Source organism: Panthera uncia, chromosome B1 (genome assembly GCF_023721935.1).
Source record: "Panthera uncia isolate 11264 chromosome B1, Puncia_PCG_1.0, whole genome shotgun sequence".
NCBI lineage: Eukaryota > Metazoa > Chordata > Mammalia > Carnivora > Felidae > Panthera > Panthera uncia.
Window position 1 is genome coordinate 122,949,292 of NC_064811.1, and position 25,434 is coordinate 122,974,725.

At 39.7% G+C, this 25,434-nt stretch overlaps 1 protein-coding gene and 1 pseudogene across 3 annotated transcripts in view; one reads left to right on the forward strand and one right to left on the reverse strand.

Moving 5' to 3' along the window:
• The window catches only part of ARHGAP10 (Rho GTPase activating protein 10), a 322,588-nt gene that overhangs the window by 228,949 nt on the left and 68,205 nt on the right, over positions 1-25,434 (forward strand). The window lies entirely within an intron of this gene.
• On the reverse strand, positions 19,651-23,419 carry LOC125923739 (L-lactate dehydrogenase B chain-like; annotated as a pseudogene).

The window sequence follows — 25,434 nt, forward strand, 5'->3', positions numbered from 1 at the left end:
AGGCCTATCCCTTAACCCTACACTGTCACTGTCTGCTAAGGTATGTATAAATACACATTACACAAATAAATACACACATTTTATATTAAACTGTAATGACATATTTGTATTTTTTAAAAGACTTGAATTTTTTTAAGAGCAGTTTTTTAGTTTACAGAGAGGGAAGTATGGAGATTTCCCATATGCCCCTTGTCTCCTCCTCCACCTCCCCATACAGAGTCTCCCTGGTATCCACATCCCTCCACCTCAGTGGTACATTGGTACAATCGAGGAGTCTTCACTGACACGTCATTATTGTCCGAAGTCCAGAGCTTCTTTGGGGTTCACTCTTGTGCTGTGGGTTTGGCCAAATGTGTTATGACACATACTCGTCATTTTAATATTATCAGCATATTTTCATAGTCCTAAAAATCCCACGTTCTACCTGTTCATCTCTTTCCTCAACTGCCCCCCACTTCCCAGGTCCGGCACTCACTGATTTTTTTTTTTTTAACTGTCTCCATAGTTTTGCTTTTTCCAGAATGTCATGTAGTTGGAATTGTATGTAGCCTTTCAGACTGGTTTCTTTCACTTGGTTATATGCATTTAGGGTTCTTCTATGTCTTTTCATGGTTTGATAGCTTATTTCTTTTTAGTGCTGATTTATTTGAATTTTGAGGGATCCAAGGGGTTTATATGATCATTGTACCTGGTGGGCATGGACAGGAATGCCAACTGCTCTCAACTGGCCATCTCCCCCCTTCTTCAGGTCATTCTCCATTTGCCACATCACACGTGACAGGCAGCCTGCTTCTGACTTGTCGTCTCTTTGGGGTCATCAGGCTGTGCCAGGCCGCTCAGCTCAAGTTTGCCAGAAACTCTAGTGAAGCTCTGTTATCATCTCTCTCCTTGTGTTTATCACCATCAGGATTATTAATATATGATAATAGAAAGGCTAGTATTCACTAAGTTCTCATACTGCTAAGTATTTTATATCATGATCTGATTTAATGCCCTGCTCAACAGCTCTGTGAAGTAGATATTATCTTCATCCTCATTTTACAAATGAGGAAACTGGAGCTTAGGGTAAGAATTTGCTTAAGGTCGCACAGCTGGGATTTAAACCCAGGACTGTCTGCCTCTGGAGGTGGGACTGTTAAGGAGGCCTAGACTATATTGCTGCTTTGTCAATTCTAAACAGCTTTAAGTGGAAGGTTTTTGTGTGGTCACTGCCTAATAGGCCGGACAACTACATTCTGATCCTCAGCAACAGCAGATCTAGAGGATATGAAGATTGAACTAAATCACTAAAAGCAGAATGTTTTAGTGTCCCAAATTTTCAGAAATCCAAAATTACATCAAATAGTGTAAGTGGGAAAATATAAACATGAAGTATTGCTTCAATAATATGTAAAGAACTGATTTTTCTAAACTTTAATCCAGAGTATTGAGAATAGGCTACATGGTTTTAGCAAAACATTTAGAATTAAAAACAATAGATGTTTATATTAATAAAGTATGCATACTGTTGAAGTCTATGCAATGATAATATGGCCACTTGCATCAGACTAGGATGCCTTCAGAGGAAAATTTTTTTCCCTTTCTTTTCCTGGAAAGATGTCCTGCTACTTGGTAGACAAGATGGGCTGGGAAAAGGGTATTTTTCTAGACTCTGACCTCCGTCTCTTCCCCTTTTACCTCTCTTGGGTCCTTCTCGTCTGTACTGCCCCACAGTGATTTAGTACATATATGTCCTGGAAGATAGCCCAGCATCTCTGAGAACTGCTCACTGTGGAATTCATCCCTCTCGTAAGACTCAGTGCCACTCTAATCTCGATCTGCTGACAAGAACTGGCTATACACACAAGAGTAGTTCCTCTGGAGTCTGGTCTGAGTCACGGTCTCTCCTCTGGAGATCTGGAATTGGGATGGGGAGAAACCCAGCCTGTTACTGTGAGATAGCCCGTGGGCTTCAGACTGAAGGAACCCCAGTGGTGGGTCAGATGCCCGGTGGAGAAGGCAGAGCACTGGAAAGGATGGGGAGTCTCATGGGAAGAAGGTGCTTGAATCAGTTGATTAAGTGTCCCACTTCAACTCAGGTCATGATCTCACAGTTCGTGAGTTCAAGCCCTGCATCAGGTTCTGTGCTGACAGCTCAGAGCCTGGAGCCTGTTTTGGATTCTCTGTGTCTCTCTCTCTCCCTCTCTCTTCCCCTACCCCACTTGCACTCTGTCTTTCTCTCAAAAATAAAGATTAAAAACAAAATTAGGAAGGGTGCAGAGGTGAGAAATGGAGAATTGTTGGTTGGCTCTTGATGGCCACAGGTTACTAATTCAGAGCACTTTTGAGTTTCAGCTCTTTGTCCTTCCTGCTGATTCCTTTTAATAAATCCCTTTTTACTTATGTCAGTTTGGTCAGTTTTGGTTATAACCAAGTCATCTTTGGACAGTGTGAGAAAATTCACAGTGCAGCATACCTACAATTTATTCATCGACTTTGATTTAACTCAGTTTATATTTTGGTGCCGTCACATAGCTCCAGCATGTTCTTGAGGCTGGCTGCTACTTAGGCCCAGTCCTTATGAAAATGGATCAGGTGCATCTGGTCAGTAGAATTTCAGGTGGAAACGGGTATTTCGAGGTCACCCAAATCTGAACCTGTTGCTCTATTCCCGTGGTTTTAACTAGAGCTTCTTTAACTTTCTTCAGTTTTCTCAGACCAGTATTTAAACGAGAAGTGTCTTTTATCTAGATAATTGTTTTCCTAGTTGTTGTTCTCCAACCTGATAGACCCATTTTATCCTCCGTTGCATTCTTACACATCTTCTGGCTGTTTGGGCCTCTGGTCTGCCATTCAGTCAGTCATTTTAAAGTCTGTTCCTTCATCTGACATACTTTTCCTCTATCTAGAGCAATAGTTTTTGAAGCTTTAATACATTAGGACTCAATTGAAAATTTAATGAAAGCTTTGGGTCCTGTTCCCAGCAAATAGTATATTATATATACACAAAAGAAACGGTACAATTTTAGGAATTTCAGGGACTCCCAAGTCAAGAACCTAGAACCATGGGGAAACCAAGAGCTGCTGTATATCCATGAGAAGTTAGGGTCTAGAACCTATCTTCTGGCTTAGCCTTTCTTGTCTTTTGCTGTTGACTTATTTTCTGTGTTTCTGCTCAGGAACTGGGAGGGAACAGGTGAGGATGTTACTCATCTCAGATTCTTGCTTTAGTTCATCAGTGATACTTTATTGTTTGTGCGCCTTCTGTGGGGCCAGCCACCAAAGAAACCCTTTATTGAGATACTTATGGGTGGCGCCTGGGTGGCTCCATTGGTTAAGCATCCACCTCTGGCTCAGGTCATGATCTCGTGGTTTGTGAGGTTGAGTCCCGCATAGGACTTTGTGCTGATAGCACGGAGCCTGGAGCCCACTTCAAGTTCTGTGTCTCTCTTTCTCTCTGCCCCTCCCCTGTTCACACTCTGTTGCTCGCTCTCTCTCTCTCTCTCTCTCTCTCTCTCTTCCCAAAATAAATAAACATTAAAAAAAATAAAAAAAATAGTAATGGCTCAGTTTGGCTATGGAAAGAAGGAGCCCACACTGAAAGGCATTGTGCTAAAATACTGGACGACAGCCATTTTCCATTATTTTGAGATGTGGTGATGTTCAGATTTCTGCCTGAGTGGGAAGAAGAAGGCAACTGACTTGGGGAAGTCTGATGAAGGCACCTCTGTCCCGGCCAGGTTTTCGTACCGCAACCTTGTTGTCTCATTTAAATTCTTCTGAATTGCTCTGATATTAAAACCATTCTGAGACACCACTGCTGCACTAGGTCGGTGATTGACCACGCACTAGTGTTTTAGTCCCTGCATCTTTAGCATGGCAAACACTAGTGTCCCACCTAACTAAACGTTTTGAATAATGAATGGTAGCCGGAAAAATGGCTAAATTAAGGGTTGACAGTTTTAGCTCATGCACACTGGGGCATAACAGTTCTATTTCTGCTAGGCTTCCACAAATTCTCGAACTTAAAGTCAGAGTGGATAAAATGTCTATTTGATGAAGCAGGCTACTACATAGAGCCCTCCAAATAGAAGTCTTCCTAGTAAATGTAGTGCCTGCCCTTCCTGGGTGTGCTTAGAGTCCTCAAGACCACCCCCATGTTTGGGGATGTGTTGGAAGGGGGCATGGGACTTAGCATATAGTTGTACTCACAGCTAGTTTCTTCATAGCGATGTAGTAAGGACACACAGAGAAGAATTTGACAAACCAGGTGGACTCTGGAGAAATCCACATGTAGTTTTGCTTATGTTCTCTCCTCTCAGGAGCGGTCACACAGAGCAGACTCTTCCCCGAGCACTGAAAATGCAGCAACACGTGTGATACTTCTGTTCTGGAAAGCCCATTAGAGACCAGTGCCTATTGGGAGGTAGTCACATAGGCATGCTTTGCCCACTGTATACCAGGATTCCAGACTCCCAGAAGGAAAGCACGTGTTCCATATAACCCCCGCATATGCACATTTATGTACAAACAGCTTAGGCATGGTAGGCCATGCTAACTTGTAAGGGACTGTTTTATATCCATTTAAACAACTGTTTACCAGCCTAGTTCCCAGATGCCAACCAAGGGCTGACTTTGCAAGCAGGCCTTTCTAAGGATGGCCATCTTAGGCCTGCTGTGTTTACTCTCTCCTATACACTGGGCCTCTTCTTTTTTTAAAAATGTTTTAAGGGTTTGTTTATTTTTGAGAGAGAGAAAGAAAGCAAGCGAGCATGCATGAGCAGGGGAGGGGCAGAGAGAGAGAGACACACACACACACACACACAGGATCTGCAACATGCTCCAGGCTCTGAGCTGTCAGCACAGAGCCCAACGCAGGACTCGAACTCACGAACTGCAAGATCATGACCTGAGCCAAAATCAGACGCTCAACCAACTGAGCCACCCAGGCACCCCTCACTGGGCCTCTTCTAACTGCTGGTGTGAGGAATGTGAGGGCAGGGGTGATGTTCTCTGTCTTTGGGATTCATAGCCTTTTCTCCTTTTTTGCTTGGGAAGTGTCTTCTCCATTCTGTTGGGGAAGTGTGTATTGTCAGGCCTATTAGGAAGTACAGGATTAACTTTATTGAGGAGCATGGGAATCGACATGAATGTGGTCAGTGCAGGTCAAGTAAATTTCAAACCATGCAGCCTTATGTTGCTGGACTAATTTGGCACAGGATGAAAAGTCCCTTAAAAGCTCTCCTTGTTTTAACTTTCCGGTTGGTTGATTTCTCCTTGAGAGTGACCCCAAAGGGCAGGAATCAGTTTTGTCAGCTTTATTTCTGTTCTCACCCTTCAGCTCTATTGAGCGCTGTCATTGGAGGCCCCACATTTTCTCAAGGATCAAGGTGCTGCTCTGTCTGTCCTGCCCTCCGTCCTTGGCGTCTGGTCAAAACCCCCTTCCTCAGCTTGGCCTAGGCTTTGTAGTATCTGGTTGACACTGACCCTCCTCAAATCTGCTCCCTCCTCTATTTACCTTTCTGGATTTTTCTCTAAAAAGTTTTTTTTTTTAATTTTTTTTTATTAAAAGGTTAAAAAAAAGTTAAATCCTTCAATCAGGATTTGTTAGGTGAGTTTGTCATCCAGTATTAATGCTGTCTTCCTCCTCCTGTGAGCTATCCCAAGTCATTATTTCTTTTTATGCAGATATTTGTAGAATTATTCTCTCTCTCTCTCTCTCTCTCTCTCTCTCTCTCTCTCTTTTGGCATGTAATCATGCTACCAATACCCTCTAATCCATAGTGATTTAGGGGAAGAGTTTGATTTCCTTTTGTGTCATAGCTCCTCTCTTGACCAGGTAGTGATGGCTTCTGTCAATCTTTGCATAGTATTGTGTCTTTCTAGTTACTATAGAGATAAAAGCTTCTAGAATTCTAGAGTAAAATCTAGTTACTTAAAGCTCTGTAAACACCTGTGCTAAGTCTTGAATCTGGTTCAAAATAATCTGGGGACTTGGATGAATTAAGCTAGCCATCAGTTAGTGACTGAGGTAGTTAGGTGATGTGCCCCTAGGAGTTTATTAAATTACTTTTTACTTGTGTGTGTGTGTGTGTGTGTGTGTGTGTGTGTGTGTGTATGTATTTATATGTATAGATCTATCTATCTATATATATCCATATATCTCATATTATTCACGATGAAGTTATATGATCTGATTTTTGGTGTTGGCATCATTTCTTTTATCCAGTTATCAATTCATTCAACAAACATCTGTTAAGCTGCTCTTTCATGCCTTGCACTCTGTGGACAGGCACAAAAGCTTAAGAAAAAAAAAAGCAGATCTTGCTTTCCGGAAGTTCAGCGTTTAGTAAGAAAGACAACGGTGTTCGTAACTGACACAGTGGAAATCCAGTAACCTGGCCTGAAGAGTGTGTGTTTGAGTTTGGACCTATAGGAAGCCGGTAGCTTTCTTTGTCCAAAGCCAGGTTAAGACCATTGCTATACTTTGAAGACTAAATGTAGTAGGCATTCCTTTGTGAATCAACCCAGTTGTTTCTTCAGAAGATATTCCATTCACAGCAGTGTGTTGGCCTATGGGAGATCTAGTGGACATATAAAATTCAAATTTCCTTTCCCTGAGCACTTTAGTTAGTCTGCTTAGGAAAGAGGGTCAGCACTAAGGGCTTCTTGAGCACCTGATGTTCCAGCCACTGGCCAGCTCTCGTTCAGACGAACCACGGATCAACCTGTCAACCCTGAGAGGGTAGATAGTATTGGTTGTGTGTTTTGTTTTTTCATTTTCTTTTAGATAGTAGTGTTTTTTTTCTGCAGTTTACAGACTAATGAAAGAAACGGAAGCTTGGAGAGTTGAAATTAACTTACCCAAGGTCACACAGCTTGCTTTATTCATTTACAGCCTGCCTTGGTCCAAAAAGGATTTCAGGCAGTTAAGCCACACAGTTAGAAAATTCCTTGTGGTCTTTCTACTGTCCCAAGAAAAACAAGACCATATTTTTTTCTTTTTAAGCTTAAATGATTCATAGTGTTTCAGGCAGTATTACTACATGGATAGCTCCAAGTTTGAATTTTACAAAAGTGCTTACGTATGTCTCTGTTGGAATGTGTAGGAGTCAGAAAGGAAATCTCTGTATTCGATTTCATAAAGTCATGAGCTTTATATAGTTGCTTGAGCCACACATGTCAGTGCTTGGTTGTGTGTACAAGAAAGTTCTTATTAATCATTGCACAGCTGGTGTGTTGTTTGCCAGCATTATTACTTATTCTTAATTACCAAAAGTGCACATGGGCTGCAAACTATAGATTGTGCCAAACCAAACCTCTAAAGTGGTCGAACTGATAGGTTTTGGGGAAGATTTATAATCCTTTGTAAATGATAGCCGTGCTGTATATATTCATATAAAGAAACAGTGTACATCAGAAACTCACACAAAATCTGGATCATAATCTCAAGTATATGATTCTCAATATCTGCCTCCTGTTCTCTTTAACTTGTTGCTGAATCAACTTGGCTTGTTTTGTATATTGAGAGTAGAGTTTATTTATATTTTATTTAGGAAAGGCTCTGCCTTTTTTAAGGTACTTGTTTTTCTTTCCCTAACTCAGCAATGAGTAGAAGTGGAGACATTTTTTTCTCCAGGAAAGCCTTCAAACCCTTGATTTCTCTCGAATGTCATTTCTGTTGAGATGGAAATGGTGGACATGACCACTAAGAGGATTAGTCATCGTTTTCAAAATTTAATGAAGGAATTAGGTCATTTGTGCTTAATGTGCTAATAAGCTCACAGAGTAAGCTGTAGTTACTGATGGATTGATGTGGAAGGGTCTTCGGAATGATCATTGTTTCTTGTGTGTACTCCTTCTATTCTACAATTTCTGCAGGATGGTGTTACCTGCCATGCCCAGGGCCACAAACACCTGCAGCTGAACTTTTTTGGAAGTCCTCTCGGCTTTATCCAAATTCTGTGTAGCTTAAAAGAAAACTCTTTCACTTGACTTTATTATTCAGATGAATCCAAACTATTGTAAATGGCTTCTCAGTTTCCATTGTTTTCCATTCTTGGCAGGTTTCCTGCTCATCACTATAGGTTAGTGGTTCCTAACCAGTTTTTATGTTTCATAGGTCTGTGAGAATTTTATGAAAGACAACAATCTCATTGAAAAAATACAAATGCATATGGACCATTTACATACAATTTGAGGGTATACACTAATACTGAATTCTCTAAGAGACCTCAACTGGGAACCCTGGCTTGCTGAAATGAACTTGGATGATACTGAAATAACTTAATAAAAATATGTGGCCCATTTTTACGATGCGGGAGTGCGGGAAGTAGCGAAGTTTAGCAACTTACAGGTTTCTGCATGTGATAGTGTGTTACCTTTTACTTATGGCTTTACCAGTAGTATTTATTGTCCACTTATTATCTAAAACAGATATCTCAAACACATGTTTTAAGATATCAAAGACAGAGCTCAAAAATCTTACAATATAAACTAAAAATAAGTTAAAGGAAAAAGACAAAAAAATAAACAAAAAACACTTTGGTATCAGTCAAATTGAGGAAAAGGCCAGGGATCAGCAAATGATGTTTTTAAAAATTGGCATGGGCCATATCTGTTTTACTCCTAACTCAACCTTCCACAGACATGATACGGAACAGATGCATATGTAATCCTCAGAATCCCTTTTGGGAGGGAGGTGGAGAAGATGGTTTGGGCAGCTTTGGGTAAGACTTGCAACTTCCACAAAGGTAGAAGTTCCTCCTGACCATCCTAGCCTCCCACCAGAGAAAGGAGACTAGGTGGGGTGTGACTTCCTCTCATAGACACTGCAGGGTCAGTGATCTCTGGCAATAGACAGAAAATCAGAAAGAAAACCTCAGAATCAAAACTAAATTTTAAAAAAGAGCTTCTATAAGAGAAAAAGATGGGAAGAATGAACCCTGAGAGTAGGGAGGGGAATCCCATTTCCCACCCTGATAACTTGTAACATGAACATCTAGAAGTCATGTCTCTTACCTGGTCCAGCTTCTGCCTAGTAAATGGTGGGAAGTGGTGATAAAGTGGCCAGCTAGGACAGAGACTTCTGGCAGGGGCTGAAGGGCCCGGGGCCTCCCCTGGAGTTTGTATAGCCCAGGCAGAGGGAGTGAACACAGGCACAGGCGTTTTGGCAAAACCACAGAGATGAAGTGAGAGAGCAGGTTGCTTATAGCCCTGGCTGTGTCCTTGTCCTCCCCATCCTTATTGGTTATGGACTCAAAATGTTGAAGCCCTAACCCCAATGTGACCTTATTTGGGGATGGGGTCTTTAAAAAGGGAACCGAGGTTAAATGAGGTGATACGGATGTGTCCCTCATCCAATTGGACTGTTATAAGAAGAAGAAAAGGGACCAGGGATGCACATGCACAGAGGAAAGACCGTGTGATGACACGGCAAGAAGGCAGCAATCTGCAAGCCAAAGAGAGAGGCCTCAGGAGCAACAATCGTTGCTGGCACCTTGGTCTTGGATTCCCAGCCTCCAGAGCTGTGAGAACACACATTTCTGTTGTTGGAGCCGCCCGGTCTGTGGTGTTCTGTTGTGGCAGCCCAAGCTGATGAACACACCATTCTCCAGCGACAGAACACTGGGCAGGCAAAACTGCAGTGTGTAGAAGAAGAAAACAGACGTCCACAGCATGGGAAGAGATTCAAGGACGTGTCACCCGTGGTGTCATGGTGTGAATAAAGTGTTGACAAAGCTGCCCATTTAAAACACTAGTATGGTTGAAATGAAACAACCAAAAATATCCAGCGTGTAGTCAATGAGCCTGTATTGCAGAAGGAGAGGAGAAAATGTGAACTATAATTGAAAAATCTAAGAACTACTGGTCTAAGGAAGAGAAGAAAGGAACTTACTAAAATTTATCTCTATAGAAGAATTATTTATTTATTTATTTATTTATTTTTAATTTTTTTTTTTTAACGTGTATTTATTTTTGAGACAGAGAGAGACAGAGCATGAATGGGGGAGGGACAGAGAGAGGGAGATACAGAATCTGAAACAGGCTCCAGGCTCTGAGCTGCCAGCACAGAGCCCAACGCGGGACTTGAACTCACAGACCGCGAGATCATGACCTGAGCCAAAGTCGGCCGCTCAACCAACTGAGCCACCCAGGCACCCCAGAAGAATTAAATATTTAATGAAATGGGAGTTAAAAAAAATAAAATGATGAAGGAGGGGTTTTAAAGATACTTGCTGAGCTAAGGAAACAGACTGACACATGTACAACGTTTTAAAATGAACAAATTAAAAATACCAAAATAGAATAAAAAATTAAAAAACAAATTACCCTCCTTAATGGAACAGTCACATTCAATGAAAGGAGAGACACAAGTCAAAGAAACAGACACACAGGGCAAGAATGACCCATCAGAAGTCATCACAGGAGTACAGAATGAATGCAAGGAACAGAAATAATTTTGATGATAAAACAGAACTTTTTTCTGAATCAGAGTGAGACCATAATCTGATCAAAATGTTCGCTGAATTTCAGAAAACATCAATCTGAATAGTAAGTCCTTCAGAATGATCCGTGTAGAGACAAACTGATTCAGTTATTAGATTTTAAGGAAAAATAAAAAACACTGGGAGTATACATCTGGTTGCCTCATATTTTCCTACAGCAACTCAGAAGACAATAAAAGCAGTGTTTATAGGTCTTGAGTATCTATTTTTGGCTACAAAGAAAAATCCCAAATTTCAAAAGGCAGAAATAACACAGACCATCTTTTTTCCCCCCTGATCGGTAATATTCTAAATCTAGAAATTAGAAGCCAAAAAAAAAAAAAAAAAAAGAGTCCTTGGTCATCTGGAAGTTTAAAGACTTTCATGATTCATGGGTGAAAGTGGAAATAAAAAAGTTGTAGAATACCTAGAAAAATATTATGAAAACAAGCTTATCAAAACTTAAAGGATAGTGCAAAAATTATGTTCTAAGGGAAATGTATAGACTTAAATAACTGCATAAACAAGCCAGAAAGAATGAAATAAGTTAAATTTCCACCCACCTACATCCCCAGAAATTTGAAGAAAATATGAAAGTTGAAATTAATTAGGAAAGAAAAAAGTGGTTTTTATAAAACCTCTTGCATTTTTGGTAGATTGGGGAGCATAAAATAAAACAGATTTTCTTGGCTAAGCTAGTCAAGAAAAACAGGGGTGGGAGAGAAGGCTCACATACATAAAAAGAAACATGTGAAAATAGCCATAGATACACAGTGCACAGAATTTTGAAAATCTGAATAAAATTAGTGTACTAATAAACAGAAAACGTTCAAAGAACTGCCATCCCCTGCTCCCCCCCCCCCAAAAAAAAAGCACCAGGCAGAGATATTTTCACAGGTGAATTTTAAAGTTGGAAGAAACCATTTAATAGGTAAATCAGTTAGTATTTAAACTGGTCCACACTATAGCAGAGGAAAGTTTCAACTTCTTTTTATGATGCTGGTGGGGCACTAATGCCAAAGCCTGTCAGAGATAAAGTTGTAGATCAATTTTACTTATGCATATTGTGCAGAGACCTTAAATAATACATCATCAAGTAACAGCAGTATTTTAACGGGATAATATTTCAGTCTAAGTTGAATTCACCCCTGAAATACAAGGGTGGTTCAATATTAGGAAATACATTAATATAATAATATGCCATATTAATAAGTCTAAGGAGAAAATCTTACAGCAGATGCCTAAAAGCTGAGGCTTTTACATTATTCCTAACGTAATACTTTAGTAAAGCAGAAATTGTGGATGCTTCCTTAAAATGATTTAAAATGTATATTTTAACCCTTAAGTTCATATTCTATTTAATTATTGAAATACTTAAAAGGTTGATGAAATCATGACATGGCTCACTGTTACTATTGTCCTAGAAGTATGATATAAGAAAAGCAAGAAACAAAACAGAGCTAGTTTGAAAACTAGAAGGGGGAGAGTTTGCATTATTTACAGATGCTTGTACACATGGATAGCCCCAGAGAGCAGATTGAAGAGCTCTTAGGTACACTAAAATGATTCATTGGGATGAAGGATTAAAAGTAATTACCAAATCGATAGCTTCCTTATATACCGCAGGGCATCAGAAAATACAGCGGGAGAACAGGCGTGATTATCAGTGTTATCCGAAAAGATGAATTACCTGAACGTAAGCCTAAATCAAGAAAAGATAAATCACTGGCGTGTGAGCCTAAATGAAGAGATGAAGAGCACCTATGTGAAGAAAGTTATAAAGTTCCACCCATGGGACTTTCCCAGATGAGGGAAGTCCCTAGGAGGAGGAGGAGGAAACAAGTGTGTGTGAACTGGAACAGACTTTGTGAGACTGTTCGCAGTGTCCCGCAAGGTGTAGAATGCACCCCTGTCCTGAAGGCCATCTCTCTAGTACAAAGTACTCTGCAGACACTGTCAAAATTTTGCAAAAATGTAGAGCGTGTTTGCTGCCATTGACGTCTACTGTATCTCTCAGTGCAAAAATCAGACAGCCTTGCGGCGCCTGGGTGGCTCAGTTGGTTAAGCGTCTGAGTTCAGCTCAGGTTATGATCTCATGGTTCATGGGTTCAAACTCCACGTGTGGCTCTGTGCTGACAGTGTAGAGCCTGGAGCTGGCTTCAGATTCTGTGTCTCCCTCTCTCTCTCTCTGCCCCTCCTCTCCTTGTGCTCTCTCTCTCTCTTTCTCAAAAATAAATAAATACACAATAAAAAAAATCACAAACAGCCTTCAGTGGCAGGCGAGAGGGTTAACCCTCTCACACAAATTATGTGATGGCTATAAGAAGAAACGTTCAGCAGCTTGTTAAAAAGAAGACTCACAAACATGGATACCTATCTTGGTGGACACATCCTAAGGTGGCCCAGTCATGTAGGCCCTTGGGTGCCTGTGGGACCCATGGCTCGATTCTAACCAGTAGAATCTAAGGTGATGGATGTTTTCCCCATGATTGTTATGTAAAACTCCCTGGGACCAGACTGGAAGCAGAGGTTCTCACTGGCCTGGAAGAAGCAAATAGGCATGTTATGAACTGCTTTTGGAGAGGAAACTGTGGGGGCCTCCATCTCATATTCACCAGAAAGTCAGAACGTTCGGTTGTACAGCTGCAAGGAAATGAGTTCTGCTAACAACCCAAATGAGGTCAGAAGCAGATTTATCCCCAGTCCAGCCTCCGTAATACAGGCTGGCTGATCCTTTGATTACAACCCTGTGAGCTGAAGACCGGGGCAGAGGACCCAGTGAAGATGTGCCTAGACTCCTGACACACGGAAACTAGGAGATAAACGATAGCTTTCTTATGCCCATCAAGAATCAGAAAACACAGTAATGGTAAACGTGTTGTTTTTAGGCTTTGGGTTTATGGGAATTTGTTACACAGCAATAGTAAATGAACACACAAAACTGAATGAGAGCTAAAACACTGGCATACTGGCTCACTCTGAATTAAATTTAAAAAATCTCCTACTACTTACCCAACTTTTCTTTCATACCTTCATATCTTAAACTCTAGTCATCCTGGCCTCCTTGGCATTCCTGGAATACGCAAGCTACATTTCTCCCCCAGGGCCTTTGCCCTTAATTATTTCCAATGTCCAGAACATTGCAGGTCCCGTAAAAAGCATTCAGTTAACAGTTGAATAATTCAAAAAATTGAGACATGGAACTGTATCTCTATTATGATCCTTTGTGTATTAAAATACGTACCTAGAAATTGTGTGTGTGTGTGTGTGTATGCGCATGCATAGGCATAGGCAACTTTTAAAATTTCCTTAGAAGAAATCAAAGAAACTATTGACAGTGATTAATTACCTTGGAAGGGACTCAGTATTTTTCCAGTATTCTGTGTGTCAGTATCCTCATCAACAGTGTTATTAGGATAAGGCTCATTCATAGTTTTCTTCTTTGACTTAAAAAAAGCCAACTATCACATACTTAAATTTACATTACAGAATAAACACTCTAGTTCTCTATCTCAGAGTGTAAAAATATCTGTCAGTTTGACTAATTTTTTGGATGAAACTGGAAATTGCTGAAGAAATCAGGCTTCAGTTTGAAGAAACTTAACAATGAGTCTGAATTCTTTTTTGAGTTTGAGCCCCTTACATTCTTTGATGTCTTTCCTTTCTGATGAATGAAGCCCTTGTATGGCTGTCTTGTCCTTAGATGACAAAAACTTGAAGCAGTAGTGAGAGAAATATTTATATATATGATCTGTTGAGCACATTTACTACGAAGTGGTTATATTTTGAAGTCACTTTGGGAACGGTTATTTTGCTCATATCCAGACTATCATCTGCTTGTACATGATATCAGATGAAGAAATGAAATAAATGTGTCTCTTTGTGACAGTAAATAAAGATGGCCACAAACTCTTCTATACTCCTTCCATAGAGATAAGAGAATCTGTCTCCTTAAATCTTGGTGGACCCTGTGTTGCTTTGGTCATTAGACTGTGACAGGAGTCATTCTTGACTATAGTTTGACGAGCTGACCGCTTCCATTTCCTTCCTCTTGGGATGCTCTTTTTGGGGGAAGGCAGCCGCTGTAGAGAAGTCCAGCTACCCTGAGAGTGCCAAGCTGTGAGGAAGCCCATGCTTATCATGTAGGGAGGCTGTGTAGGAGGGAGGAAGAGATATGCACAGCCAGACTTAGTTTTTCCAGTCTTCTCATCCCAGGCATAGGATGTGTGGAAAAACAGCGTGGTCATCCCAGACTCTAGCGGACAAAAGTGAGGAACCCAAATGACAACCAAAACTAGGGTTTCAGACATGTGTCCCCAGTCACTGTCCCAGCCACGCCCAGCCATTTGACTGACCTTGGCTTAGGCTGATCCTTCCTGCTGTGCCATGTCCAAATACCTGAGCCAGAAAATTGTGAGTGTAATAAAATGGTGGTGGTTTGAGACCAGTGAGTTTTGGAGAGGTCTATTACATAGCAGTCAATGGAAGGAATATCCCATTATTTCACTGAACATGAATTTTGGTTTAGTGAATTCTGTGTCCCTATTGACTTCCAGAGGGGGGGTGTTTTAGGTAGAAAAGGAAATATTTTTAAAGGTTATGTATTTAATGTTTGTTTGTTTGTTTAGAGGGAGGTGGAGAATCCCAAGCAGGCTCCATGCTCCACACAGAGCCCTATGTGGGGCTTAAACCCATGACCATGAGACTATGACCTAGGCCGAAATCAAGAGTCAGATGCTTAACCTACTGCGCCACAAAAGTGCCCCTAAAGGTTATATATTTAAAGAGCAACACCTTATCTGCATCTTTTCATACGATAAAAATTCTAAAAATGAAAATACAGAGCACAATCAGGTAATTAGTTCTCATATTATTTTCCCCAGTTTTAGAGCTTTAGCCAGTTGGCTGAGGTTTCTGCCTCCCTGCGCTCCCCCTGCTCATTCTTCCCCAACACAGACTTTACTTATCCCTGGGACTCTGGCCTCTTTTGGAGCAGTATTCAGTATTACTGCTATAGTACCTATCTAGTTTTTTCATTCTGTTTTGTTGACGTATTTTTGCATACTAGGAAATAGGAAAATAAGGTTAAAATACCTATTGGTGTGCTGTGGTTCTTAGGAAACTTCAAGGGGGCCAATCATCATGCTCTTCAGCAAACATCTCTATCCATGTCCGTGGAACTGTAAGATCACCGTTTCAGGGGTCAAAGAAGGATGACTTTATTTGCAATGAGTGTATTTATGAAATGGTAACAGTTCACAAATTTTTGTCACGTATTTATTAATATCTGACACATTCTTCCTTTGGAAAGGGAAAACCAGAATAAAGGGGATGGTAAAAGGAGATTACTCCCTAAATAGTCAGGGCCACCCCTTTGTCATGTTAACCGTGCATCTTGGGTATAATCAGAACCCACAGTATGCCTGACTTGAAGCAGAAACTAAGGGAGCTCATGTCTCAGCATGGTACACTGTGTATTTATCAGGGGTTGGGGAGAGGTTACTCTGTCCTGCAGGGAAGGGTGACAGGTCAGTTTGACAGAGCTTGTTTCTGTATTGTGGAGTCAGTCACTTGGCTCACATAGCTTGGTGAGTGAGACAGGCTTTGGGGGATGGGCATATATTTTCTTATTCATAGATTCATGGGTTAACTATTCAAGCCCTGCATGTAGTGTCGGAGCCTCTTTTGGAATGCTCCTAGTCTTACCTTGTAAAACTTTGGTGACGTGGAACTCATTCTCTCCCAAATTAACTGCCCAAGAGTTGTGTAACTTCACACAGTTCAGAGGTTTTTCCCCCTTATATTCAGTTGACATATGCCTTCTTACATTCTTAACCCATTAGCCCTGGTTTTCATCTCTGGGCCCAGTACAAGGTGAATATCTCTTTCACATGATGGTTTTTTAGAATTGGATAATTGGCAAGTTGCATGACTTTGCTTTGAATTTCCCACTTTCCTGGTCACATTGTGCTGTGGTTTATACTAAGAAATACATATTTAGTCTTCATCCACAGTTCCTGGCTCCCAGTTCCCAGAACCCTTGGAATTTCCTGAGCCAGAAGAGCAATGGGAGCATCTTTGTGATATTTGATCTCTTGTCTTCAGTTCCTGAATTGCTTCAGGTGAAAGGGATGTCTTGTTATTCATGAAAAGCTTTCTCTACTAGGACTGGATTTATGTAACCAAGGTGCCTTTTGAAAAGTACGTAAGGATGGGGGGCTGGTTGCCAGAGAACCAACAGTGAATAGAGGATTGAAACTTTCAGTCCTACCCCTGGTTTGGCTGGCAGATGAGAGGCTGGAGGTCAAATCAGTTGCTGGTGGCTGGTGATTTAATCAGTGGTGCCTGTGTAATGAAGTCTTCATAATGAACCCCAAAGCAGAGGGTTTCCAAGTGCTTCCAGTTTGGGGAACCAGAAGGGTTCCCACATTCCATGGTGCTGGATCCCAGACTCTATGAGGACAGAAACTTTCTTCATGTGGCACCTCACCCTATGTGTCTCTTCATCTGGATGTTGATTTATATCCTTTAATATCCTTTGTAATAAACCAGTTATCTAGTGATTAAACCGGTTTACTGAGTTCTGTGAACTGCTCTAGCAAATAAATTGAATCCAAGGAGTGGGTCATGAGAACCTCTGATTTATAGCCAGTCAGAAGCCCATGTAACAATCTGGTCTTACAGTTGGTATCTGAAGCAGAGGGGGGTGGGGATGAGAGGGTTGAGGGACAGTCTTGTGGGACTAAGCCCTTAACCTGTGGGATCTGATGCCATCTCTGGCTGGATATTGTCAGAATTGAGTTGAGTTGCCCTAATGTGGTCTGGTCAGTAAGGCGTGCAGTTGGGATCGACATCTTCCTCGTTCTAGGTGTAGGATGTGTTAATTCTACTTGAGATGTTCTCAGTTTGCCAGTCATGACGTGTGTGTCCTCACTCTGGCCTTCCTGTACACATTGACTTTACTCACCACTGTGGCTGAGGCATATGTTCTCATACTATACTTGTGTGGCTGCTTTTTATACAGGTTCAAGAACTTCCCAGATAGTTTTTTCTTTTGAATCCTGTATTGCTGGTCTGTTTGTTTCCAACCTGCTGAAAAATGCCTGGGCATACTTCTTGCACAGGAAATTGTTCAGTATCTCTCCAGTTTTGTGTCCTGTATGAAGACAACATATACTGAGTTAGAGCTCTGAGGCATAACACTAGAAGTATTTCTCTAGATTTATAGTGGTGGATCTCAACTCCCAGGGGACATTTGGCGATGTGTGGAAACATTTTTGATTGTTAGAACTGAGTGGGGTTGGTATGGGTATCTACCGGGTAGAGGCCAGAGGTACTGCTAACCATGCATAGGATGGTGCCTCCAACAAGAATCAGACCCAAAATGTCAAGGGTGCTGAGGTTGAGAAGTCCTTGTCCAGATTAATGTGGTTGTCAGAAACAGTGTCTGGTGAATATGATATTTTTAATTTTGCTAATCAGACTTATTACATTAACACGTAAGACAGTGATTCTCAAAGGGTCAACCGGGGGTCCCCTGAGGCCCTTTTTGGGGTCTCTGAGGTCAGAGCTCTTTTTATGATGATTGCCTTTTCCACTCATTCTTTTACAGAGTGGAGTGGAGTAGAGTGGAGTTTTCCAGAGGTGACGTGACATCTAATACGGAAACAGATTGAATGCAATAGCAGATATGAGAATCTAGCTGCCTTTTTTTTTTACATCTGACATTAAAGAGAGTTTTGGGGCATGTGGGTGGCTCAGTCAGTTAAGCATCTGACTCTTGATTTTGGCTCAGGTCATGATGTCACGGTTCGTGAGTTCACAGTTTGTCTGGCTCTGTGCTGACAGCATGGAGACTGTTTAGGATTCTCTCTCCCTCTCTCTCTCTAAATAAAGAAATAAACTTTAAAAAAGATTTTCCAAATGGAAAACAATACAATTTCTCTTACTAAATTATTTTCTATTAGAAACGTTATTTTTTCATAAAACATGTTAATATGTAATTGGCATATTATTTTAATCAACTAATAATGCATGTAAAAATTAAAAGAATTTTTTTAATGTTTAGTTTTGAGAGACAGAGAAAAAATGAGAATGAGTGGGGGAGGGGCAGCGAGAGAGGGAGACAACAGAATCTGAAGCAGGCTCCAGGCTCTGAGCTGTTAGCACAGATTCCAATGTGGAATCCATGAACTGTGAGATCATGACCTGAGCTGAGGTTGGACACTTAACCAACTGAGCCACCCAGGTGCCCCTAAAATTTCTCATAAATTTTATTTTTTATTTCTAATACTAATAATGTCAATAGACATAAAAGTTCTTTGGGATCCTAGTAATTTTTGTAGTATAAAGAGATCCTGAGATGATGAATTTTAAGAACTTCTGACTAGGCGACATTTCTTCATTGTATATGCAAGGATATTATATCGAGTGACAGTTTTAAAGACCTTGTTAGAATCTAAATATACAGAGTGTTTATGTTTCCCAACCTGAATAGAGATTAATTGGCAGGTTCCTAGTTAACCTGTGGTAATTTCTAGTTATCCCTTGTCTGCTTCTCCAAGTGATCACCATTCCTTTAGTAGTGAATCTGAGTGCACTTTGGGATCTCCATTTGTCAGAAGGATTTCCTCTGCTTCAGTTCCTTTGCTTCATTCATGGATAGTATGTTTTTGTTTTGTTGTGGAGTTAAGATTAAATTTTTGAAAATATCTTTGGCCTTGTGAGAAGGCTTTCCTTTCAGGACCTCAAATGATGGAAGCATACATTACTTTATGTGGAATATTTTGAAGTCTCCTTTCATGACACCTAAGTCTGGTATTCAGATAAGGGACAGTGCTATTCCTTGGAGAGAATGTGTGGCTCACCTCCTGAACTTTTTAAAATTTTTGAAATTCTATTTCATATGGTTAACCAATTCAAAATGTCATAGATGTCTGCGATTTGGTATTGGTCACATGGATATGTTTTTTAGATACATTTCCCTTTGCTCTTTCATTCTACCATGAAGGTAGAGGGAGATAAAGACCTGCCCAGATGAAGTGTAGGAGGATATTAGTGATTGAAGGGTGCATTGACTTATGGGAGTGATGGTGTTTGAGATGCTAGACATCATGTGGTCTGGTGCAACCAGACCGCATTTAGCTGGATCAGGAAACAGGCCTATAATGGTGTTGCTTTCCCAAGGTCATGTTATATTTAATAGCAAGGAACATTATCACTTAACTTTATGACCTTGTGGCCCTTTACTAGTAATATGATTGTACACAAGTTATTTAATCTCTTTAGGCATCTCTGTTTCCTCATCTATATCATTGAAATAAAAATAGCAACTTTGTAGGGTTATTGATATTAATTTACATAATAGCCTTTCTTTTGAAAAATTTCAGATCCACAGAAAGGTTGCAACATGATGCAATAAACATTTGTATTTCCTGTCCCCATACAGTGTAATTACATTATTATTATTATTATTATTATTGCTGTTGAACCATTTGAGATGAAGTTTGATTTCTTTATGACCCCTTTCATTTCTAAAAACTTCAGTATGTGTCTTCCAAAAACAAGGAAAAATTCAGGAAGTTTGAAACTGACACTGTATTGTTATTTAATGTATTGTGACACTAAGGGTGACCCACAGTCCAACACATTGACACTAGCTGGGAATTTGTTAGAAATGAGAATTTGGGGCCCTACTCCAGGCCTGCTGAATCAGAATATGCACTTATTTATTTAATGTTTTATTTATTTAGAAGCACACTATGATAATTAATTTTATTTGCTCAAGGGTTCATATTGCAAACACCAAACAAAGCATGGGCTTCGATTCTGTGAGCCCAGATTCACATATTTAGGAGGATAAAAGCAAACTGTGATCCCTATATATGGATGAAAAAACTAAAGGCTCACCGTACATCATGTTGTAGTTTAAAATTTTTAGAATCCAGAAGTCACAGGTCTTTTAGGTCTTTCTGGATGTCCCACAAAGTATCTGCACTTTTCTTGAGCTGAGCAGCCTCATCATCCTCCACCTTCTGGTTGATAACACTGGTTAATCCCTGAGTGTTCAGGATGCATGGAAGGCTCAGGAAGACTTCATTCTCAGTGCCATACAGTCCCTTCACCATTGACACTGGATGAATCCTGGATGGATTTTTCAACATGGATTCAATAAGATCAGCCACACTTAGTCCTGCAGCCCAGTTGGTATATCCTTTTAGCTTGATGACTTTGTAGGCACTTTCAGCCACCATCTTATGCACTTCCTTCCAGTTTTCACTGTCATTGGCTATTCCCATTTCTGGATTCAGTTCCTGGAGAGAAACATCTGCGACATTCACTCCCTCCACACAGCCACACTTGAGTTACCATGTTCTCCCAAAATCCATCCATGGCAGTTGCTGGGATGAGCGCCAAGTTTTTTAGCCATAAGATAGTGAAATCTGGCAGAATCCAGATTATACCCACTTCCAATCACACAGCACTTGGGCAGTCCACTTAACTTCCAGGTAACGTGTAAGAATATTCACTGGGTTGGAGACCACAATTATGATACAATCAGGCCTGCACTTGACTAACTGAGGAATAATGAATTTGAAGACATTAACATTCCTCTGCACCAGGTTGAGCTGGCTCTGCCCCTCCTTCTGGCGGACTCCTGCAGTTACCACCACAACCTTAGAATTGGCTGTCACAGAGTAATCTTTATCTGCCACAATTTTAGGTGTCTCAAGAAATCAGCTCCCATGTTGCAGACCCTTCGTTTGTCCTTTGCATTTATCTTCCAAAACATCCACAAGGGCAAGTTCACCAGCCAGAGACTTTCCTAGAATGCTGATGACACATGCCATACCAACTTGTCCAACACCCACTTGAGTGATCTTATTGTTTGGGATGGTTGCCTCTTCTTCTGCGACTGGTGCAATCAGTTTTTCCTTATGAGTTGCCATTGTGCCCAAAGAGAAATGGCTGTTAAGAGCCTTGCGAAGAAGACAGTGTCAGCTGCCCAGAATCTGTATTTAACAAGACCCCTGATTTGTATGTGTATGAATATTTGAGAAGCACTGGACTGAGCAATCCATATTCATACTTAATTAGTTATTACATGATAGCTTTTTTTTGTTTGGTTTTAAGTAATCTCTGGGTCCAGCATGGGGCTTGAACTCATGATCCTGAGATCAAAAGTCACATGCTTTACCAACCGAGCCAGCTAGGTGCCCCCAGGATACCTTTTGTGGAAATATTTTTTCCATGCAGGATCCAGTCCAGTGTATTGAATTGTGTTTAATAATTGGCATGTCTCCTTAGTTTCCTTTAATTTAGAATATTTCCTCAGTCTCTGTCTTTCATGATACTAGTACTTTTGAAGAGTATAGACCAGTTGTTTTGTTTTGATTTTAAAATTTTAATTCTATATAGTTAACATACAGTGTTCTCTTAGTTTTGGTGTACAATATAGCAATACAGCATTTCTACATATTAGTCAGAATTCATCATGGTAAGTGTATTCTTTAATCCCTGTCACCTATTTTACTTATCTGCCAACCACCTGCCCTCTGGTAACCATTAGTTAGTTCTGTCTATAGTTCAGAGTCTGTTTTTTGGTTTGTCTCTATTTTGTTGTTGTTGTTGTTGTTGTTCATTTGTTGCTTAAATTCCACATACGAGTGAAATCCTATAGTATTTGTCTTTCTCTGACTTATTTCACTTAGCATTAAACCCTCTAGATCCATCCATGTTCTTTTTTATGGCTGAATAATACTCCATTTTGTATGTGTATACCACCTCTTTATTCATTCATCTACTGATGGACACTTGGGCTGCTACTGTAATTTGGCTGCTATATATAATGCTGCAGTCAACATAGGGGTGCATAAATTTTTTCAAATTAGTGTTTTTGTATTCTTTGGGCAAATACCCCAGTAATGGGATTACTGGATCATATGGTAGCTCTATTTTTAGCTTTTTTATAAACCTTCTTACTGTTTTCCACAGTGGCTGCACCAGTTTGCATTCCTACCAGGATACATATTTAGAAAAATAATGCTATTGCCAGTGTCAGAGAAATTACTGCCTGTGCTCCCTTCTAGGATTTTTATGTTTTCATGTCTCACATTTAGATCTTTATTTTGAGTTTGTTTCTGTGTATGGTATAAGAAAGTGGTCCAGTTTCATTCTTTTGCATGTAATTGTCCAGTTTTCCCAACACTATGTGTTGAAAAGCCTTTTTCCCATTGCATATTGCCTCTTTTGTTGAAGATTAATTGTCTCTGTAATCATGTGAGTATTTCTGGGCTCTCTGTTCCATTGATCTATGTGCCTAGGTTTGTGGCAGTACCATAATGTTTTGATGACTACAGCTCTGTAGTATATCTTGATATCTGGGATTGCCACACTTCCAGTTTTGTTCTCCCTTTTCAAGATTGCTTTGGCTATTTGGAGTCTTTTTTGGGTTCCATACAAATTTCAGGATTATTCTAGTTCTGTGAAAAATGCTGTTGATATTTTGATACAGATTGCATTAAATGTGTAAATTGCTTTGGATAATACAGACGTTTAAAAAATATTTGTTCTTTCAATCCACAAACATGGATATTTTTTCCATTTGTGTTGTCTTCAGTTTCTTTCATCACTGTTTTGTAGTTTTCAGAGTGCAGGTCTTTCACCTCCTTGGTTGGGTTTTATCCCTAAGTATTTTATAATTTTTGGTGTAATTCTAAATGAGATTGTTTTCCTAATTTCTCCTTTTGGTGCTTCATTATTAGTGTATAAAAATGCAGTGGATGGATTTCTGTGTATTGATTTGGTATCCTGTGACTTTACTGAATTCATTTATCAGTTATAGTAGTTTTTTGGTGGAGTCTTTTGGGTTTTCTATATATAGTATATCATTTGCAAGTAGTGAAAATTTTCATCCTTTCTTACTAATTTGGATGCCTGTTATTTCTTTTTGTTGTCTGGTTGGTGTGGCTAGAATTTCCAGTGCTATCTTGAATAAAAATAGTAGGGGTGGACATCCTTGTCTTGTTCCCAGTCTTAGGGGAAAAGCTCTCAGTTTTTCACCATTGAGGATGATGTTAGCGGTGGGTTTTTCATATGTGGCCTTTATTCTGAGGTATGTTCCCTCTAAACCAATTTTTTTTTGTAAAGGATTTTATCATGAATGGATGTTGTCCTTTGCCAAATGCTTTTTCTGCATGTATGGAAATGATGCTATGGTTTTTATCCTTTATCTTGTTGATGTATTATGTGGATTGATTTGTGAATATTGAAGTACACTTGCATCCTAGATATAAATCCCACTTGATCGTGGTGATTGATTGTGTGTATGTGTGTGTATGTGTGTGTGAATGATTTTTAAAAATGTATTGTTGGATTTGGTTTACTAATATTTTGTTGAGGATTTTTGCATCTGTGTTCATCAGAGATATTGGTCTGTAGTTCTCTTTTTTTGGTAGTGTCTTTATCTGGTTTTAGGATCATGGTAATGCTGGCCTCATAGAAAGAATTTGGAAGATTTCCTCCTTCTATTTTTTGGAATAATTTGAGAACAGTAGGCATTAACTTTTATTTAAATGTTTGATGGCATTCACCTGTGAAGGTATCTGGTTCTGGACTTTTATTTGTTGGAAGTTTTGTTTTGTTTTGTTTTTTACTGTTTATTTACTTATTTTTGAGAGAATGCTCACAAGCAGGGGAGGGAGGGGCAGAGAGAGAGAGAATCCACGCAGGCTATGTGCTGTCAGTACAGAGCCTGATGTGGGGCTTGAACTCATGAACTGTGAGGTCATGACCTGAGCTAAAATCAAGAGTCAGACCCTTAGCTGACTGAGCCACCCAGGTGCCCCTTGTTGGAAGTTTTTTGATTACTGATTCAGTTTCATTTCTGGTAATTTGTATTCAGTCTGTTCAAATTTTCTTCTTCCTGATTTAGTTTTGGGATGCTATATGTTTCTAGGAATTTGTCCACTTCTTCTAGGTTGTTCAATTTGTTGGCATATAATTTTTCATAATATTCTTTTATAATCCTTTGTATTTCTGAGTGTCAGGTTTTTATTTCTCCTCTTTCATTTCTGATTTTGTTTATTTGAATTCTCTCTCTCTGTTTCTTTTTATGAATCTAGCGAAAGGTTTATCAGTTGTGTTGATCTTTTCAAAGAACCAGCTTCTGGTTTCATTGATCTGTTCTATTTTTTTTTTTTTTTTTTTTTTTTTAGTTTTTATTTTGTTTATTTTTGCTCTAGTCTTTATTACTTCCTTCCTACTGTTGGTTTGCGGTTTTGTTTGTTATTCTTTTTCTAGTTCCTTTAAGTGTAAGATTAGGTTGTTTGAGATTTTTCTTGCTTCTTGAGGTAGGCCTGTATTGCTACAAACCTCCCTCTTTAACAGCTTTTGCTGTATTCCAAAGATGTTGGAGTGTTGTGTTTTCATTTTCATTTGTCTCCATGTATTATTTGATTCCCTCTTTGATTTCTTGGTTGACTTACTCATTGTTTAGTAGCATGTTATTTAACCTCCATGTGTTTTTTTTTTTTTTCTAAATTTTTTCTTGTGGTTTATTTCTAGTTTCATAGCATTGTGATCAGAAAAGATGCATAGTCTAAGTTCAGTCTTTGTGACTTTGTTGATATTTGTTTTGTGGCCTAATATGTGATCTGATCTGTAGAATGGTCCATGTGCATTTGAAAAGAATGTGTATTCTGCTACTTTAGGACTGAATATTCTGAATATATCTGTTAGATACATGGGGTCCAATGTGTTGTTCAAAGATACTGTTTCCTTGTTGATTTTCTGTCTGGTCTATCTATCCATTCATGTAAATGAGGTGTAAAGTCCCTACTACTATTGTATTACTATTTATTATTTCCTTTATCTTTGTTATTAGCTGCTTTATAAACTTGGGTGCTCCCATTTTGAGTGCATAAATATTTACAATTGTTACATCTTGTTGGATTGTTCCCTTTATGTT